Source organism: Mercenaria mercenaria, chromosome 9, assembly GCF_021730395.1.
Source record: "Mercenaria mercenaria strain notata chromosome 9, MADL_Memer_1, whole genome shotgun sequence".
In the NCBI taxonomy this organism is placed as follows: Eukaryota; Metazoa; Mollusca; class Bivalvia; order Venerida; family Veneridae; genus Mercenaria; species Mercenaria mercenaria.
This window is the reverse complement of record NC_069369.1, coordinates 13,762,251-13,779,271: the sequence shown is the minus strand read 5'-3', so window position 1 is coordinate 13,779,271 and position 17,021 is coordinate 13,762,251. Positions and strand designations below refer to the sequence as shown.

The 17,021-nt window shown below is 35.6% G+C and overlaps 1 pseudogene; it reads right to left on the bottom strand.

Moving 5' to 3' along the window:
- Positions 1-11,220: 11,220 nt before the first annotated feature.
- LOC123547745 (histone H2B-like) lies at positions 11,221-12,083 on the bottom strand (annotated as a pseudogene).
- Positions 12,084-17,021: the final 4,938 nt, after the last annotated feature.

The window sequence follows — 17,021 nt, the reverse complement described above, 5'->3', positions numbered from 1 at the left end:
CAGTTGTAAGGTAACTCCAGCATAATTTCTAAGTCAGTAAGTGGTCTCTTTGTGTGTGTGTGTGTGTGTGTGTGTGTGTGTGTGTGTGTGTGTGTTTTGTTTTTTTTTACTTCAGTATAAACAGACTAATGAAAACGAAAGTGAAAAAAAAACATAACTGTGTTATGTGACAATTTATATAAAAATTGTGACAAGACGTTTTCCATTTTTCAATTACTTTAACAGAGTTCTTCAAGGAATAAATGTATCATATTTTCAGATATGCTGTTGAATATCTTTGTTAATAATGATTTTCAGACCAGAAAACGACTTTCAGTAGTCCCGACGTTTCACAATTATTATGTGGAGAAATGAGTTGTAATGGTAAATGCAAGTCTTTGATATCAGTTACAGCTTCCATTGCAACGGAAAATCTCTAAAACCGTCAGAAATGTCATTAAAACCCCTTTTTTGCAAGACTCTCCCAATATATACTTGGTCTCCCAGACATCCGACGTGTAGCTATGGTCTCCAGAGATCCGACGTGTAGCTATGGTCTCCAGACAACCGGCGTGTAGCTATGAGGTTATTACCATTGCGTTAACTTGAACTAGAATTTAAAACTTATGTAACATTGCAATGAAATCCCTTTTTTTTAATATTTCTACATCCTCGCATTCAAAAACACTTGCCTCTAATGAACACATATAAAAGTGATTCAGCATTTCTGAAAAAAAAAATAACTTGATAATATATTCAACTTGCAATTTGCGAACCACTTAAATGACTCATTTGTCCTCATTTGATTGTTTCTTCAATAAGAAATCGTTCTAAATGTTTATGCCTTATTTATTTTCCATGTATAGAAAATTCTCATCCATTTTAACACCTGATGAAAAACTAACCACGACCCTATCTTAATGCCCCACATATACCTGGCATGTTTAAGCGACTGCTGTGTATTTTCTCTTTGAAATAAATGGAAATCCTTTGCAGGGTTGCAACCCCATTATACTATTATAGCTTACTTTTTCAACTATTACACCGCACATCGGCGACGAAAGCCTCAAAATAATCATACCGCGTTTTATTTGCAGTATTATCAGCATTTTAAAATCATAATTAAGAATTTATCGTCCCGATCTTATAATACAGTTTGTAAAATTTTATCCACTGAAATGAACTTAATTTGATACGGAGTCTTTGATCCAGCAGGATTCTGCGGGGAACTGGATAAGAAAAGACAAAAGTAATATGGAGAAGGATAAAATCGGCATGGGATTGATAAATGCCTTCTTATTGTGCGCATTCTGTTATTACATAATAAGCACGTGTTTTAAGTAGAGACGATTGGGAGAGGGAGCGGATACACCGTGTTTTAAACAAGGGGATGATCTGAAATGTGGTGGTGGTGTGGGGTGGGGTGGGGGTGCGTTTTATGCGTCCAAAGAATCTTCTCACAGATTCTGATATTTAACATTTAAATCATATTTAGCAAAGCTGAAACTGAATTTAAACTGTGAGTATTTTTCAGGTGTAAGGCACTAGGCCACTAGTTTCGAAATACACACTTTACAAGTAAGGTTGTAAATGTAGACCTGTAATTATGTTCAATGTTGGTACTTTAGATGCAATATAATTGCTATCCGTAGTTCTTGTATCGTTGTATGATTAATATCCCAACAGTGTAATGCGAATATTCAAATAGTTGTTGGCCTCAGCTGGTTTGTTCTTGCTCTGGTAAATTGTTCTGGCCTTTCCAATGAAAGTGAGATAGAGTAAAAGTCAGAACCGTCTTTCCCCAAGTATAGGTAACGCATGTCCTCTTGTCAACTGTGCGCTAATCGGCAGAACTGGTACAATGCACTGGCATAATTGGTCGCAAGGTAGGAGTTGCTGCCTGGCTTCGTATCTCATGCTGATTGAGCATATTTTACGACAATGTGTTGTAGACTTCGACCATTACCTCTTTTCATTACGTTCAGTCAAGGTTCCGGGAGGATAAAAAAAATATGACGTTAGCAAAGAAATAGAAAGAACAATTACTACTCTTCTTGGTACTTGTTGTAAATAAATTAGGTCAGCAGTATTAGTCAGACGAGACAGTGATGTAAACTTTAAATTGGAAGATGATGATTATGAATAACAAGCTTCAAGATGAAAAAATGACCACGCCTTACTTACAATTATTTCGTTGAGGAAAATATTTTTGCAAGACAAACATTTTGTGAGACATGATCAACAATATTTACCTCTCAAAAATATTTTTACTAACATTCCATAGGATAACTAGATTTGAACATTTAAGTGTGGGGCATCCACTTATAAATATACGTTTTTTCCTGTCTATTCAAAAAAGATCATTTTAATTTACAAAGGTCGAAAAATATTTTCTTACAGCAAAACGCGCCATGTAAAGAGCAACAAATGAAATAAAAAGCAAACCAAATTTAGTTGCGCGTTTTCCCTAGCTCCACACCTGACTTCGAGTGTTAAAAGTTGAAAATTTTCTGACATTAAATGCTATTATAATTTTCCAAAAAGTAATACCGTATTGAATTCTTTGATATTTTGATTAGAATGGAGACGTTAGCGTGTTCACTTGACTATAATTATCTGTAATGGATCTTGTTTGACGCCCAAGTGTCTTTAAGAACTAATTTTTTAAGAAGTGCAAAGAAAATACTGGTATTTTAAGTTTGTTTCAAGATAAAATTCGAACATTTATGATACATACTTCCTATACTTCAATACGTTTTAAAAATAGAGATATCGTTTTATTCACGTTGTCTAAGAGGTCATGTTAGTTTGAGTTTTAATTTATTTATTTAATTCTAACACGTTTTTGTAAAGAAAATATTTTCATGATTGAAACGTTTAAACCTACATTATACATATTAGTAGATAAAGTATAAAATGTACACTATCCAAATATGAAATGCGGCATTTATTAAAGTAATTCAAAAAGTAAGATAATCAGTATTGTAAGAAAAATAATGAAATGACATGATATGCATATTGTCCAAAATGAACGAGATTAAAAAATAAAAATACAAGAAAAGAGTTGATGAAACTGAATATTTCACATCCATTTAATGCGCAATAATTTGACACCCTTCTGGTGCAAATGAGCAGACAACTAGACGTTAGATATAGTTTCTGATTAAAGTGAAGTTTGTCTTTTCCTGGAATAACAAAATGAAAACAAGAAAGTATATGATTGACTAAACATAGAGACAAGTTAAATTACCAGTTGTTATCGTTCACCGGAAGTGGAATATCGTTGAACCGGAAGAAGAATTTGATCACAAATTTAAAAATGCGGAAACGTGTTTCCTGATGTTCAAGTGATGTACGATGACAAACACTTCAACCCTGTGTGCGCTAAAAAGATGGAGATGATAAGTATTTGTTACTTTCGAATCTGATAAACTATAATCTTATCATCTTTGTTTTCAACCCACCAATGTTCTAAATTGACCCGAACACAAACATATTGTAAAGAAAATGAAAAAGGACCTGCTCACATAGTGATATATTCCCTTGTTACAGATGACAATTTATGAAGATGTTGACAACACAAGAACTGTATTAAAAGGATACAATGTCTAAGTTTTAAAGTTATGTACCTTAAACCAAAAAATGTCATATTTTTCAGTGACAGTTAAGAAAGATTTTTTTCAGTCAATTCAAGGGTGCCATAGAATTTCCTAAAACCTTCCAGGGCAATGCATGTTTAGATCGAAACAAAGAAAAACGGAAAATACAAAAGAAGCAATCACATGAAGGCAGTTATTCATTTCTCCACTTTAAATCTTGCTTGGTTAATTCATTTCATCCGTAAACATGTTTTTATTTACTTGTCCCATATCATATACTTTGCTGCTATGAGTATGTAATAATAGGTATTTGAATTTAATTATTATAGAGTTATACTTTTAAAGTATCATTTTTCTTAACCACACTTCCGTTGTAGCTTTATATGTGACTCCGAGTTTAATTTGATTCAGTAAGATCAAAGGAATGATTTTCCATTTATTTAACATCTTTTAAATGGTTTCACCCTACATTAAGCCACTTAGCCCGCTACACAGACGAAACATTGTTTTACGTAATTTTTCAGACATAATTCACTGTAATACTCACTGAAAACACGTGACAACCTTTCAAATTAGTCTCCATTAAAAAAATCTTTTTAAACAAACAAAGCAATGTACTGTCAAATCTGACGCTATGTCAGTGATAATAGGCGACAAAATGATTGCCATTGCATCTTGCCAAACTGCAAGATGAATATTCTCGCCCAGATAGATAACGATCACATTGCCATCAAGATTTTCTCGATTATTTAAAATTATCTTGCAACTCTTACATCGGAGATGTTTTCTCTTGATAAACAGGTTGTCGAGAAAAGGCTCTTATAGACGTCTTATGTTTGAAAGCTATCTGAAACGACAAAGCAAAGCTGAAGGAGATAAGGCATATAGGATGTGCATTGTCAAGTACATCGGCCTCGACATGCATTTGTTCTGTATAGTGACATAAATAGAATGATTCTGCTATGAGTAATCCACTCTGATTATTATGTCTCCCACACCACTGTGGTGGAAGACATACTGATTTACTCCTGTCTGTGTGTCCGTCCGTCACAAAGTTTGTCCGCGCTCTAAGTCGAACAGTTCTCATCCGATCTTCACCAAACTTGAACAAAATGTGTTTGCCAATATGTCCTCGGCCAAACTCGATAACTAGCCAAATCGGCCCAGGCACTTCGGAATTATGACCCTTGTATTACTGATCCGAAGAACTCACCCAAACCACGTTGGATTTGTAAACCAAAACTTACAGAACCGAGTGGCCCTTTGAATTACTGAACCAACTTTTATGAACCAAAACTTACTCCTGAAGTGTACTCTTTTTTTACTATTCAGATGGGAGACATGCGCTTTTCGCAAAAGCAGCTCTAGTTTATTATTTTTTTTTATCATTACTTTTATTATTATTCATGTTTAATTGAGTTCGAAAGAGCTTAACAGAATATATTCAAGATATATAAACGATAAAAAGTGCTAAAGACGAAAATAGAAAAAGTGGAAACTCCACAGGTCGCTCAACACAACAAAAACGAAAATGTTGCAGGCTCGGTTTGACTGAGCCTGTTCATGGACGGTAGTTAAAATGCATGCTACCGTCCACGCCCTCTAGCCCCGGGTTGAGCAGAACTCAACATTTACACATGCTAAAAGTACAAAAAAACAATTTAGAGACATCTGCAGATGTGTTCATACCGTAAAACAATAAAACTAAAATAGAACACATATGTATGAACATTACAATACTTATAGGTTAGAATACAAATGTAAATAGTACACGGTCAGTTTAAGTACCGTTGTAAAATGGAGCTTTAATCTGCACAAAGCTCTGTTTGCTGTAGATCACGATTCGAATATTTGACACAAGTACTGGCCAAGTGCATTTGGTCTTATATAGGTGCCTAACCGGACTGTAAACTTCTATCATGTCTCTGATATATAATGAGGAATTGGTGCTTATAGATTTAGATCATAATTCTGTACACTGTATTTCACGAGAAGGCAATTATACTATACTTTGATGTGAGTAACACCGAATATAACGGCAAAAGACAGGACATTTGACGTAAAGGTTATTATTGTTCTAGCACACACAATAATAGTAATGCAAAACTTTAATAGGATTGTTAATAAAGTGAATGTTGTTTCTTGCCAACCTTCATCCTCAGAGAGGAACGGACAATGTAAAGTCTTTTTCTAATTTACGTTGCAGAAGTTTGCAAAAACATCGATAACAGATCCAGAGAGCAAGAGTCCGATACCCGGCGAGACAAAGTATATTTACCGCGACCATTCTGTACGAACCAATGGAGAAAGAACAGTACAATTTCAAAAATGATTGGAGAAAATAGTCTAAGGTCATTGATTTGAAATTCAGAGAGAAACAACTGCAACAATATACACTAAAAAGCAAAGAGAAATATCCAATAGGAATAACCACGTTCCTACAACGCAACTTCCCTCATATCGAACCCCTGTAACAGTACCACTGTGTAAAGGACTGACATTCTTACGAACATATATAAACAGATTGAAATATCTAAGAACACCGGTAGGCACCGCCTTCAACGATCAGAAGCCAAAACTCAACTCAGGAGTTTAAACCGGAAGAACTAATGGTTAATCTCATTATATGTCTTCTTGTGATCACGAGATAGGCAGTATGAACCTAGCTAGTCAAAATTGCGTCAGACAATCAGCTAATAGTGAATTACATATAGCTACAAATAATAACTCGAAATACATTAATGTGCATTCAAAAACACAAAAGCAAAGGGTGCTGTGTTGAAACTTTTTTGTCACCGGGATATGCTGATATATCTGGAATCGCAATAGCAGACCGTGATGCAAGAGGAAATGGATAGTTAGTGTGATTAAAACAAGAGCAAAGGATTCCAGCCTTTAGAATGGCTTATACTGAAGAAGACAAAAGTACCATGTAAGACCATTGGTTCTTTATAAACATTATCGTACATAATCTTGTCCTACGCAAAGGGCAATCAATAGACCGATAAAAAAATGCTTGCTGTAATACAAGTACACTCTATAATAGTGTTATCATTATGGCACAGTAGATCACTACTCAAATTCATGAGGTTGTTCAGAACAGGGTTTGCAGGCGTTAGCACATTAATTTGTTTGGAATGAGAAGAGAAGATCCGTTTTGTGAAAGAAAATGTCTTATTTGATGTCCTTAAACGTTTTTTGTCACCTGTAGAATCCGAGAAATTCATAAAACGCTGTTCAACATCAAATTTGTGCAAGTTTCAGCATTAACTTATTAGCACAGTTCTTATACTAGTACTTTAAATCGGCCGAAGAACAGATGCAACCAATTAGGGCTCTCAATTTCGAAGAAAAAGTAAGATTACTTAATTGACATGGCAGATTTATATTCTCAATTTCATTATAACCACTGGTAAAATGAACAGGTATGGAACTCCAAAACAATTAGCTCTTAAATCCCCCCAGGGGACAGATTCGTTTGATATATATCCCCTGTCTTGCTTCACTGTGACTTAAGTGGTGTTTCCCTTAATCTTTTGACAACTGTATTTTCCCTTGGCGTTTTGACTACTGCAAAGTCCTTACTTTCTTGGAATTTGAAAATAAACAAGGTATGTTTTAGTTCCAGCAAACCAATCAAGTGGCCAATAAAATCATCATCAATTTAATGTCTGCATTACTTTAATAGTTTATGTAATGAATTAAATAGTACTGGAAAACACACCTTAAGCCCTTCAGTTGAACAAGAGGTGGTTACTGATCATATCATTCAAGTTTCAAAGTTGAACGTCCTTAAAGATGGTAAGTGATATAAACTTTCAACCATGTGTTTGATTTCTATATTACATAAGAAACTTCAACGCTATCAAGCTCTTGTGTATTTGCACTACAACTGATATATCTATATTTTCATATAAAAACACGTGAAATGATAGCATGAAAACTGTGGTTCAAACACATCTTTTGGTCATAAAAGGGACTTCGGCGAACTCATATGATAATCAAAGTTCAGTCAATTCAGTCATTACACGAGATTCTCTACTTTATTTACTGTTTACTACTGCACTATCAATAACTATAAAACTATCTGCTTCAATTCAAAAAGACTTTTGCTAACGAGAATTTTAATTTCTTGCCAGTTTTTATTTACTGCTAGAATCGTGAGACGAAGTTTCTGTTGTTCTCTCCAATTTGACTGTATAACATTTATGTCCGATGGGGGAAGGCAGCCTTTCAAAAGGAAACTGGTGTTCCCACGGGAATCAGTTGTGCGCCATTTGTCGCATCATTGTATTCTATTGTTTTGAAAGAGACTGCGTGTTGAACATTTTACGTTATTACTGCTTTTATCAATACATCACGCTGTCTTGATGATAATCTTCATATGGATTATCCGACGTTTGCTCAAGTTGTTAATACTATTTATCCCTGAGAGCTCCAGCAAAATGTATTTACATAGCCAAGAAAACTTATTTTTTACTTTATGCGAAGCAAACTGGCCAATTTTCCCAAACAAGTGTGCTTACCATATCTACCGTAATTTCTATGTACAATAGTATAAATGTTGTTTAGGTACGGTGAGTCTATGCATTCTGTATGAGCAAACATGGATCGCCTTTTTTAATTTAGCCATTGCGACGCATTCATGCGTTTGGACGCGTTTCTTGTAATTTAAATGCGTCTTTCGTGGGTAAAGTCAAATATGAATTTTATTTTTATTTCTTAATAATGATTTATTTCAGACATTAAACAAAATGCAAGTTATAATCAGTCGTTTATAAAATAAGAAAATCAAAGCGTATATGGGTACTCGATTATATTTACAGTTAGTTTTCAAAAACTTGTTGCAGTTATGGCGTGGCGGCAAGAGTGATGTTGGGCATCCCTTAAATCGTTACATCACCGTGCAGTTGTTTTGCTGCAGATCGTTCTCGACAAGGCGGTCTGTCAGTCATCCGTGTATTTGTCTTGGCATCCAGAACTGTATTTGTTTGACCGACAATGTTTATTGTCTTGTTGAGTTCCCTGTTTGTTTGGTTGAGGGTTTGATGATATGCTTTGGACGGTTTACTGTATGTGGTTCCTTGTGGTTGGGAATTTGTCATCGTTCTAACTAGTTTATTCATTACTCTCTACATTATTCTACTATCAATAAAGTGTACATACAGTGACGTACCAGAACAAATGACGAAGTGAAGTTTTCGATTAATTGAAAAATAACGGACATCTATTATTGTGCATGATAATTCTGCATAAATAAAGCACAATAAAAAATCGACGTAGAAAAATAAAGTGGTCCGATACCATGTGTGAGATATTTAACAGCGGTATTTGCATCGGATGCTCTGTATCAAAGATGGGGACAATTTTAGAGACACTGGGTCTTCATGTACAGTGGCAAGCCGAGCAGGAATATATTTCATTTACACTGTCTTGTAAATTCAATCAAAGTGATGATTATTGTTTAAACTCCAAGTGGCAGTTCAAAGGCGGTGCCCCACATTGCTCTATAATTTTACTTTTCCCATGTATTGTTTGGAAATATACATTAAATATGGGAATAATAAAATGTACAGTATCGTTTTATATATTCATGAGCAGATGATTAAATTGTCAATAAAAAAGACATTATATGATTTATGAAATGTCACTAGCTTGGCTTTATTATTTCAATTTTCCCGATCTCCTTGAGCACGGCTATTTATAATAGTGTTGTTATTCATTTCTACTTTTAGACGTCTACCTACGGACACCGGCTTCGAAATGCTATGTCAACTTTGTGTTCGTTCAAATCGCATAAAACAACAAGTTAAATATAAGAAAAAAGACTAAAATGAGCGCTGTTGCTTTTTATTGATATAATTCCATTGAATCACCCAGTAGCACAAGGAAATAATAGGCGTTTGAGGCATTTTCTTATATTGTTTTGTTTTTAGCTTAAAAATTTTAGCTTAAAAACAAAATAGGTACATGTTACAGTTTACATCTGTTTAATGGCCACAAAAAATTGTTTTTTGTCGAAGTATTTGTTATCATCAGTTGTGATTGTTTAGATTGGTTTGCAAGAATACCCGAGTAGTCTGTACACGTCTATACTACTATATACATTGATGTAGGTTTTCTCTTTTAAGGGTACTGCGTTCTGTGAATAAGGTTATTCCTAACAAGTTTGATCATTGTCTTTAATATCAAGTTATATGTTCTCCATCACCAACGGTGTAATATGTGAGAAGTTGACAGTTACATGAAGAAAAAGATTTACATGAAGCTATGTCAGGAATTCTGTTTAATGCTAAGCATGTAAATGATGTTTACAAAATTAAATAAAATAATGCACAAGTTATACTTTGATCAATTAAAAGCATGCCCTTCTAATCACTTGTGATTTATGACTTTATTAATGTAAAGATCGTAAAGTAGCTTTTATTCATTTTTGTCGAGCCGTAAGGGAGTGAAGACATAATCGTCCAAATGGCTGTTCGGTGTATGTGCGTGCGTGTGTGCGTCCGTCCGTTAGTGCGTCCGTCCGGATTTCTTTGTCCGGACCATAAGTTTGTCATTGATTGTGGGATTTTAAAATAACTTGGCACAATTGTTAACCACCATGAGACGGCGTGTCGCGCGCAAACCCGTGTCAATATCTTAAAGGTCAAGGTCACACTTTGAGTTTAAAGGTCAAATATGGCTATAATTGACCTTGTCCGGACAATAACTTTGTCATTGAATGTGGGATTATAAAATAACCTGGCACAATTGTTTTAATTGGCACAAATATTTGTCTCAGTGAGACAGAGTTTCGTGTGCAACTCTCAGTCCTTTTGACAGCTGGCGGGTTCGACATATTGCCCTTGGGCAACTTGTTTGGAAAAAAAATCATTTAACCGCGATGTTTGCTGGGAAGGCCTCATTTGTTAAATATACAGCCAATCTGCAAGTTTAGAATCAAACTTTTTTCAAATAAACCTAACGTAAGCATTTGAAAGTCATGTAACTAATGAAATATTTTAACTTAAATTTTAACTTTCCAATTTTTTTTTATTTCACGCGAACGAAAACTGATTAAAAAACCTTCAGTCTCAGAATAATATTGCAAATTTGCATATGTAATATATTGTACATATCTTTAATGTTAAGGTATGGCAATAATTATTCAAATGTAATCAACAATGTTATTATATTATTGATCAAAGTTCTTGATTAAATTGATTTACAACTTTCGTTAATTTCAAACATTCATTAAAATAGCAAGGTACGCATTAAAATTATATTGAAATATTTTTATCTTCGAATAAATTCGTCTCCCATGGCAAATATCCCATTAGAATGATTATTTTCTCATTTGTTTGAAATCGATTTTTATCATATTTTTACTATAAGTATCTTTATGAAATAGCAAAGGCATTTAAATCAAGAGATAAGTTTGTTCATCAGCTTATAGTAGAATTTACATGATTTTGTTCAAGACAATGCTAAGCTATGTTTTGTTTAACTCTTCAAGTGGTTATATTCCCTACTATTTCTAATGTAACAGTTACTTACTTACTTAATCCCCTCTTTGCACTGGTTTGCGCATAAGTCCGCCACCAAATATCTCAAATGTGGCCTGTCCTTCGTCCATATCTGTACTTGACCCCTGGTTCAGTTCTCCGTCCTCATCTCCTTCTCTACTGATGTTCTCCAAGTTTCCCTGGGTCTTCCTCTTTTTACTTCTGCCTGCTGGTGTCCACCACATGCAACTATGTGGATGGCTGCTTCTTCCATACGGTGTACGTGACCAATCCACTTCCATCTTCTTAGCTTAATCTCTTCTGAGAGAGGTGCTGTGTTTGTGCTGTGGTGAAGACTTGCAATAGAGATTTTATTGAGTCAGTAGATCTTGAGAATCCGGCGGAAGCATTTTCTCTGGAAGACGTCCACCCTGTTGCTGATAGTCTGAGTAAACTGCCACCTGCAACATTTTCGTTTCTGTCGTGTTGAGCGACCTGTGAAGTTTCCACTTTTCTCTATTTTATTCCAGGACTCTGAACCATACAGCAGGACTGTCAGTACGTTGGTCTTAAAGATTCTCAATTTGGTGGTGCTTTAGTGACCCTAAAAAGGGCCGTTTGTTTGTGTGTTCTACAAGTAACAATTCACTTGGTGCTTGTGTACTTGATGACGGCCTTGGTGCCCTCACTGACGGCGTGCTTGGCGAGTTCACCGGGCAGAAGGAGACGTACATCTGTCTGGATCTCTCTGCTTGTGATGGTGGATCGCTTGTTGTAGTGGGCAAGTCTTGAAGCCTCAGCAGCGATTCTCTTGATGTCGTTTACAAAGCTGTTCATGATTGACATAGCTTTGCTGGAGACACCAGTGTCAGGGTATAATTGTCTCAACACCCTTGTCGATGTAGACAGAGTAGGATACCCTCCTCTTCCTCCTGCGTTTCCTGTCAGTACACCTTGCGGCCTTTGCCTTTGCGGCGGCCTTCTTTGAGCCCTTACTTGCGACACCTTTAGCAACCATGATTATTCAGTGAATATAGTATGTAATCAGGGTTATATTTCATATTCCTTTTGCTATAACGGTATGCAGTCAGTGTTATAATCCATTCTCTTTCTACTGTAACAGTATGCAACCACGGTGATATTTTATCCTCTACCTGCTGTAACGGTATGCTTCAGAGTTATATTATATTCTCTACCTACTGCAACGGGATGCAGTCAGGGTTATAATACATTCTTTACCTACTGCAACTGAATGCAAACAAAGTTATATTCCATTCTCTTTCTACTATAACGGTATGCAGACAGGGTTATATTCCATTCTCTACCTAACTCGAAATTTTGAGATAGCAACGCAAAATTCCGATTTTACTACCGAAATTCTGACCTACGAACTTGAAATTTCGAGATACTATCTCAATTTGGACTTACGTTACTGGAAATTTCGACTTACTAACTCGAAATTTTGGATTAGAACGTACCGACCGACCGACCCACAGATTGATCGACAGGCACACTCCTAACTTCATTTCGCGGAGGTATAATGATCTAGCATATCTGTGGTACCCCAGTTACTTAGTATTTGGTGAACTTGGCCTTTAACTTCATGACAACGGAAGTCATCTGCTGAGCACAGAATGTCAAATTATTTATCAACGGTAGTTTGGTGGGGTTTTTTTGTTTAGCTGAACATCACACCCACACATTTATAGGTCCTTGGTGACTTTCCAGTTTTTCATGGTTAAAGAAAGACCCTAGGTATCCCTTTGTGCATAATTTGAGACATGAACAGGCACATGGGTAGAACTGCTGACCTAGCTTATACAAGCCAACAGGATGCTTCCTCACATGAAATTATTGTACACCCAAAATGACATTTCACGTCCACAGCAGTGAGGTGTATGTGCTTTTAAGCAAGCAACCTGAACCAATCGGCCACTGAAGCCTCTAAGGATTTTATTTATAGTTTTACTTCTGCAAGTCCAAGAAATCTCAAATAACTGACAGAAAAAAAAACATATTTAACCCAAAGGCCATTGTACGAGTTAATAACCCGACATTTCGAGTAAGTTGAAATGTCGAGTTACGTAAGTCGAACTTTCGAGATAGTAAGCCATCGCCTATCCTAATATCCTACCATTTGATAATTAGGCGATGGTAGGATATGTATAAAACAGTATTCCGTAGTACAGCGAGTTTTTAAATATTAAAATTGCAGATTAATTGCATTTAAATGGTTTTACTGCTCTTTGTATTCAATGATGCAATCAACACGAAAAGTTATAAGAGAGACCTTTTAAGTACTCTTAATTTCCCTCATTTAGATGGGCATGTACTCCTTACAATATATTATTTGACATAAGTTGAAGTCATGTTGAGGATTTAAATGAACGGAATAAATTATATTATCGAACATTTTCTCCAGCAGGTATAATTTAACATATATTACTCTAGTATTTTGAAACTCCGATTTGGTTTTTCAGTTCTGAAAGTACTCCGAACCTGATCGCAGCAACGTACTGTAATTTACAAATTTCGAAAGCTTCGTGGACACGATAATTTTTCAATTGTATTTAGTAAATTATTAGATGTTGTATTAAAAGAGGTTCAGAGACACATATTATCATTAATGTGCAATACTCATTTACAGTTAGACTCTTTCCTCTTTGATTGTGTCTGGCAGGACAGGTAGTGGATTCCATGGGAGCCTTCTGGGGCTGAGTTCATTTGTTAATTTGTCTTTTTCCCTTCCTCTTTCGTCGGGTCATTCATTGTCTTTTTTTTGATGTTGTTGTTCTGCTTTTTGCAAAGGTATTGAGTGAGTATTGTTAGATTTTCTTTTATATATATATTTACACGAGAACTGTACTGTTTTAGTATTATATTATGTCTACTGTTATTTAGTGTGTAACGGATTCACCTGGTGGATATTTTTATTTACGAAGTTAGTGCATCTTTTATCGGTTTAAGCTCCCAAGATGTAGTATACTATAGAACAATTCTTGTGCAATTTAGAGAAACCTCTTGGGAAGGAGATGCGTATTATCTTCGTGTTTCAGTCGGATGGTTTTTCATTAAGTTATTGCACTTTGGTTATTCAATAGTAGTATACTACACTACAATAATTATATAGTATTTTTTCTCAGCAACTACTAGTAGGAATTTAGTCGTACTTCATACGAAGGTTCATCATCAGGAGGAGATGCGATTATTGCCTTTGTTTTCCGGTCCTATGATATTTCACCGAGTTGTTGCCCTTTGATTATTCAACAGTAGTATACTATAGTAGAATTCGTAGGTGGGCCAGTGGTCTAGTGGTAACACGCTTCACTGTCAATCCAGAGGTCCGGGGTTCGAATCCCGGTCCAGCTACTGGAAATTTCTGAGATGCTCTTGAGTGTCTCCCACCTATAGCTAACTAGAGACCTGTACTGGTTCTTCCCAGGAAAGACGGCTTCGCTTGTATCGGTGCTATACACCGGGGACGTTAAAGAACCAGACTGTCTATTCGCAGAGCTAGGCTAAGTTAGCCGGACTGGCCTGTATAAAGGATTTCTCTCTATCTGTTCTTGGGGCTTTATCTCACTCTGTTCTTCTGGTCAGATCGCTCTGTTTCTGTACTAGTAGAGGATGAATTTCGCTCCCTGTGTGGCTGCGTTTGATTTATGTAAAGCGCCTTTGAACGTGTTTATCATGAAAAGGGCGCTATATAAATCTGGTATAATAATAATAATAATAGAATTCTTGTCCGCAGTATTTCTCTGCAACCGTGGCCACTTGTTGGAATCTAGCCAAACTTCATTGTAAGCTCCACGCGCATATTGTCTCCGTGTTTTGGTAGGATGATTTCTCACAGAGTTATTACCCTTTCTCAGCAACCACTTGCTGGAATTAGCCAATCTTCATAGGAAGCTTCACAATGAAGAGGAGATGCGAATATTGTCTTCATGTTCTAGTCGGAAGATTTTTCACTGATTTATTGCCCTTTCAGTATTCAACATACGACATCATAGTCAGGAGTATTTCACAACAATCACTGGCTGGAATTCGCCGAAAATTTATATGATGTTTCACTGTCAAGAGAAGGTGTGCACAATTTCTGCATGTTCCGGTGGAATGATTTTTCAATTGATTGTTTAACATTAATAAACTATATGTGCCCAGTCAGTGAATTCCACTTTGTTCTTTTAATATGCAATGATAATACATCTGAGAGCATCCATCGGCTTTACCGAAATTTTCTTGTTTCCTACTTGTCTTCTTGTTTTACTTCTACTTCTTATTCCCGAACAATCGTTAGCTATTTTGACTCGGAGACACTTAGGCCTATGTCCTGCTAACAGCAATCTTGCCGACGCAGATACGTTTGAGAGGGAGAGAGATTCAGGCACAAGAGATCTGGATGCGATACCCTAGGTCTTTGTGAGTAGACCAGTTGAACGATGGAAAATAAATCACAGGTGGTTCATTTTGCGTAGTATCCGTTTGCGGAAAAGGGCAATTTAGATGAAAAATGCCCGACTGAAATGGATTAGTATATTTTCCTGGGTTCATTGTGTACCATGGTTCTCATACTATACGTTGGGGTAGAGCATAATATGTATGATGGCATTTTCTTTCTCTTCCAATGCAAGTAAACATGACGACCAGCCAATTTATCCATTTACATATTTACAGGTAACCAGTTTTGAACAGTTCCAAAGATAATGGATATTTAAATATTAAAACATTTTTGTTGTTTTTGTGCTTATCAGCCAATTAAATGCTAACCTATGTAAATACCTACCGTTAACAGATATGAATTGCTTTTTGCACAGATTTCTTTGATGTGTCTTACTGTTGATACTTTCACTTATAGCCCTAGTTTTCCATTACTTTGTTCTTAGCACTAGTATGATGTAAGTACCAGTCGTATTATGTCTTACGTCGTAATTATTTACCTATTCCCTTTATGTGAGATGAACTATTCAAAATGTTTCATCTTTTTGCATTGTTTTAAGTATTATTTGAATCAATAAACATGTACATTTCAGTCTTAAATATTTTCATGTAAAGAAGCCTTCCATTTGGTTTGCTGAAAGTCGGTGATTCTAACCAGCTGCCCGCCCGTGTCCACAAAAAATGCTCGGAGGAATAGCTTAGGTCTTCGTCAACTACCAAAAGCTAGAAAGTCGCCATATGACCTATAATTTATTATCAAACGAAAACAAACACAAAAATCCTTTTTAAAGATACGTGTTTTTTTCAATATGTTATTATTCAATATAATCAAATTTGCTATATTGTTATATTGTATTATATAATATATGTTTGTTTCATTTCCCACGGTTGATCTTTATAAACATGTTTGACAGAATTTCATATTTCGAATTTTGAAGCGAATTCGATCTTCATTCCTAAGCGTCGTAGAACAGCCTTCGGTTTATTTATACAAGATCTGGAAAAAAAACTGACGTAGCTAAATGAAAAAAAGAATGATGAATATTGCTAATAAATCTTAAAATTCTTCAACATGAAAACATAAATGGAATGTCTTAGAGAATTTCAAGAATGTCTTCAGTTAAATTCGTGCTCTTTAGTTTGAATACTCAATGTTTATAATCATGATTGCTTGCAAGATGCACAAAACTACGCGAACGCTGTGGACACCACTGCTGTACATTAGAGGGTGATTAAGTGCACATAATAAATCAACCGGAGGATTTCCGTATGATTTTCATGTTCCTATTATCTACTTCAAAGTAAGGCCATTTTCCGCAGATTAACATGTCGGCTCGTCCCTAACAAGCATACAATTAGGAAAGAACCATTACAAGGCAACACACAAAATGATGTTGATTTTGCCATTCGTCATTGAAACTTCTGTGTTGTGTTAACATGGGCGTTATTGAAGAAAAAGTTTATTCGTTTAAAATTCGAGTCAGAGAGAGCATGTGTCATAACTCCTAACCCCGTTCAA